Genomic DNA, 4,811 nt, shown 5'->3' with positions numbered 1-4,811 from the left:
AGTGATATTTAGTTCATGCTATTTTGATGTTACAGGAGCAGTGCTTTTTCTTTGCTTGCATGTTTTTTGGTTTTTGTTTTTTCTATTGGGATGTTTGAGTGTTTTTGTGAGTATTAGATCTGTTCTGTAGGGTGCATGATTTTTTTGTTTGCATGTTTTTGTTTTTTGTTTTTTGTTTTGGAGAGCTGTAAGAGTATGCGTGAGAATATGAGATCCCTTCTGTAGGTTATGCTATGTAATTATTAATATCTAGTGGGAGGCAGGGACGGTTCAATTTCTTAAAATCCATCAATATAATCTACTATATAATGAGACTGAAAGAAAAAATCACATAATAATCTCATTAGGTGCTGAAAAAGCTTGCAAAAATATTCCAACCCCCCTTCATGTTAAAAGCATCAGAGAGATCAGTGATACCAGTCCTATGCAGAAACATAGTAGAAGCAATGGACAGCAAGCCAGCACGCAACATCAACCTAAATGGAAAGAAACATAAAGAAATTCCATTAAAGTTAAGGACAATGTAAGGATGCCCACACTTCCTACTCAGTATAGTATTTGAAATTCTATCCAGGTTAAAATCATGGTTCAAATTTGGTTCTGAAATGGAGTATGGCCAAGGCCTGTGAAGGAGGAATGACACAGAGCTTTAGAAATCCTGGGGTATGGCCCACTCTTCCGCCCAGTCCCGTTGGACCTTGGAGAGTCAGGAACCCAACGAGGACTTCATGCAGAGTGTCACTCGGTTTTTGCACTAATATCTCTCTTAATCTAAGAAGTGCATGAAAATCCTCATGGAGCTTCACACCACTCAGAGGGCAGCGCCATTGGAATTTGCAATAACAGTGGTCAAGGTCTTTTAGGATTTGCCTCTGGGGCAGATCAGTGCTTCCATCATTTCCCGAGGAAATGTAGAATGGTCAGCGACGACCGCCAACCTTAAAACACATTTGGAAAAGTAAATTGCTTGTGAAGCTGACTAAGATGTTGTCCCTACTGACTCTGAGGTAATAACAAATTTATGTAACAGTTTGAGGTTTGGAAAGGCTGGGACCTTTTAAGGTCAGGGATCAAGAACTATGGCGGCATAGGCTAATGGTGTGACTGTCACAAAGGCTGGACTGTTGATGACTGATTTCTGTCCCAGGTTTAGCCTCAGTTCCTGATAGGTTTTAATAAGGATTGCCAATCACAGATGTGCATTCTGATCATTTAAAGCAGATATGACATTTTTATACAGATATTTAGATTTCTGTTTTTTTTAAAGATTCTTGAGTACTGTTAAAGATAAATAATACAATATTTAAACATTTCTCTGTAAATTGAAATTGATTACTTATGATGTTACGTTGGCCTTGGGAGGAATTTGATTTCTTTAGGTGTACTATGTAATATTTGTTCTAATACAGCATTGGGTATCATTTTTTCAGCACTATGCAAGAAAATAAAACTAGAACATGATCACATTTGTGTAATATAATATTCAATAAATTAATGGTCTATACGGAAAATACTGCCTGTCGGGAAAAAGAGAAAACCTAGAAAATAGAACAGTATGTCACAGGAATGAACCTCGGAATAAAAATATTATCTAGAAGAATCTCCTATACTTTATTTTCCTAAATCATTTCTACCCATGCCAAGCCCCTGACCAACTTTCTCCATTCAGAGTAAGTAACCACTATTGAAGACAAGAGAAGTCTCTAGATTTAGAGAGATATAGTATGTAAAGGCTTCCACTGTGTCACAAAAGACTCACCTGGAAAAGGCACTCTCAAAATTGGTCAATGAAAGCAAAGCTGTTCAGCAGGTAGGATGTGGAGGTTCTCAGTGACACCATCATTAGTCCCTCCCTGAAAAATCTCTTGTAACCTTGAGAGCTCTAGCTCCTTCTGTGAGGTCATAAGTGTTGTTGTGACAGCACTTGCTTCTTAGATATTCCTTCAGTACCTCTAGGGCTTACTAATTGGCCTTTAATTCAGAGTGAACAGCCATTTTTGAGGGAGAAAAGGAGGATGAAGAGATCAGAGGTGGAAAGAAGGAAGATGCCCTTCTGTCTTGGTGTTAAAAAAGGAAGAAATACGTGGTCCATTGGAGAGCTAAATTAGTCCTGGGTAGGTTTTTAGTTGGTTCCCTGAAGAGACAGCCTTGATCTGAGTCTTCCACATATGGGAATCAGGAGATGGAAGCCTCTCAGAAGCATCTGGACTTCCCTGTTCTTATGGTTCCTGGAAGTCAGAGTGTTTATATCATTCATTTCTTTATTCCACAAGCCAATATTGGGAAGGGCACAGTTGTTTCCTGAGAGCTCATGACTTTTATTCTTTTTGTCATGAAGATAAAGGTCCTGAGGAAGAAGGGATGAACAAGTATTGTATTTTCAGCTCAGAGTAAACTCCTTCAGGCTTTGGATCCCTATAGTGCTGTTTGTGTCTGACACTGATATCTGGGATAGAGAAGTGCTTCTAGTTGAGATTTCATCATCTCAGTCTTTCAGTAGTATGACTCTAACTACCATTTCCTTACAGTGACCCTTTACATTTCTGAGTCAATAGGTGAGATTAGCTAGCAGTTTCTTTTCTTTTATTTCTTCCATTTTTTCATTTTTTAGCAAATTTTATTGCTTATTTAATTGGGTATTTCTATATTTACATTTCAAATGCTATTTTATTTCCCAGTTTCCTGTCAATAAGAGCCCTAACTGATTCCCCTACCCTTCTTCTATAACCTCCCTTTCTGCACCTTGACATTCCCTTGAACTGAGAGTCAAACCTGCGATGGACCAAGTTCTTCTCCTTCTATTGGTGCCCAACAGGGTCATCCTCTGTTACATATGCAGTTGGAGCCATAATTCTGTGTATACACAGAATATTGGGTTAGTACCAGAAATCTCTGGTTCTTTGGCATTGTTTTTCTTATGGAGTTAAAAGCCCCTTCAGTTCTGTTTGGAGCGACGCTCTTGACTCCCTCCATTGTTGATGATATTATTATGGTTAGAATTAATTATCACTATTTTCATGGAAAATCCACACCTAGCTGCAAAATACTAATACACATTTGGTGGTAAAGAAAAATAATAATATTTTAAACTTGTCCTCCTGACTAATAATATGAAAAACTTGTGAATTTTCTGATATTATGTCAACATCAGCTGATTCCCTGACCACTCCAATTTGTATCTTTGGCCAGAGTAAATGTTTCTTACTTCTCCCCTCCCTCTGTTATCCCTGTTATGGTATAAATTCAGCCTTGGAGGAAAATAACATTGTCGCCCTGATCTGACTCCTATCTTAACGTTCTTCTTTGCGACCCTTGTACCCAATTCTATTCCAGGCACCCTCATATCTCTCACTTACAGAAGGCACCCAAGGTGTTTCTCTTTGAAGGTGTCCTGGATGAGAAAGCCTTTCCCTGTTAATAGACTGGTTTGTCATCTTTGTTTTGGAAGCCTTTGCTTCCCCTTGGAGCCTTTGCTCCCACCCCCCAACCCCCCCCCCCAAAGCTTTTGCTGAGTGATGGGACAAGCATTCTCCTTTCCTCTTTTGTGACAGGACACAGAGAGTCACTCAGGACACAAAGAATAGGGTTAAAATTTTTAAAAAATCTTAGATTTTGTAAAAATATTTGTCCATAGTTCACCCAGGAGGTAACAATTGATTCAAAAGATAATACCCAGTTAGTGATTGTTTAATGGATGGATTAACCCTTTTACTGAAGTGTACCTTCCATAATGAATTGAAGTTATGTGCACTGTGGGTACAAGGTTGACTCTCCTTGTGTGGATGAGCAACCCCATGTATGTGGATTAAAAAACCTTATACCCTCATGCTACTGCAGCGGTCACTTTGTCAATCAGTGCTCCATGATTGCGCTCCAGAAGTGGTCCACTATGGGGTCTTACAACATTTTGGTGCATCACAGAGACTGTGCTCCCTCCAGACCATAATTGGCTAAGAGATCAGAGGTAAGCTCGAGCAAGTCTGTGTTTTGTGTTCTGTGTTACTTTCTGTTTTGTCTCTTTGTCATGTTTCATCTTTGTTTCATGTTGACTTGTGTTGTCTGCCCCTATTGGCTGAAGGGTTTGAGTCCCCACTGGAGAAGGTTTAGAGTCCACTTGGTCCTGTAAGCGGACTATGGCTGTGTCAGGTCGACTTGCTTGTTGTCACAGGCCATAGGCCCTAGAACATGCTCTAGGAAGAGAAAGGAATCTAGAGGACACTCTAGAATCCCATTGGGAGGTGGGATCAGATGGTCTGCCTCATCCCAGAAGCAGCTAAGGTTAAGCTGCATTTTGGGCCAGGTACTGAAGGTAACAGGCATCTGTGGAATTCGCTTGTAGAATGCTTTTTCTTGGTATCGTTTGTCTATTTTGTTTTCTTTGGTATTGTCGAGTGTCTTTTTTGGCTTTTGTTTCATTTTTGGACTTGGACTAATGATAGTGTTTGAAATCATTGAACTGTTTGCTTTCTTTCTCAATAAGTTTTACTTGGTCTACTTGGTGCTTAACTTGGAAATAAATTTTTTGAGAGAAATTGTTTTCTGTCAGGGAGCATGCCTTATCTGCTGGCCCTATTGCAAGTGTGAAGTTGGTCTTCAGCATTAAGTCACCTTCCTTGTTAGTCATCATTGACATAGAGAGTGCCTCTGATCCTATCCCTGCAACAGTCAGTTCTTGCCCCTGTGGTCAAAATGCTCCAGGTTGGGGTCAGGGTAGTCCCGAAAATAGTTTCAGAAAGAGTCTGCAGCAGACTGCAAGGAACTTTGTTGAGCCAGACAAAACAGGCTTTACTCTAGGATGACAAGAGTAGAAA

The sequence above is a fragment of the Rattus norvegicus genome, unplaced genomic scaffold (assembly GCF_021556685.1).
Source record: "Rattus norvegicus strain SHRSP/BbbUtx unplaced genomic scaffold, alternate assembly SHRSP_T2T haplotype1-0000019, whole genome shotgun sequence".
NCBI lineage: Eukaryota > Metazoa > Chordata > Mammalia > Rodentia > Muridae > Rattus > Rattus norvegicus.
The sequence above is the reverse complement of the archived record's forward strand: the minus strand, read 5'-3'. Positions refer to the sequence as shown.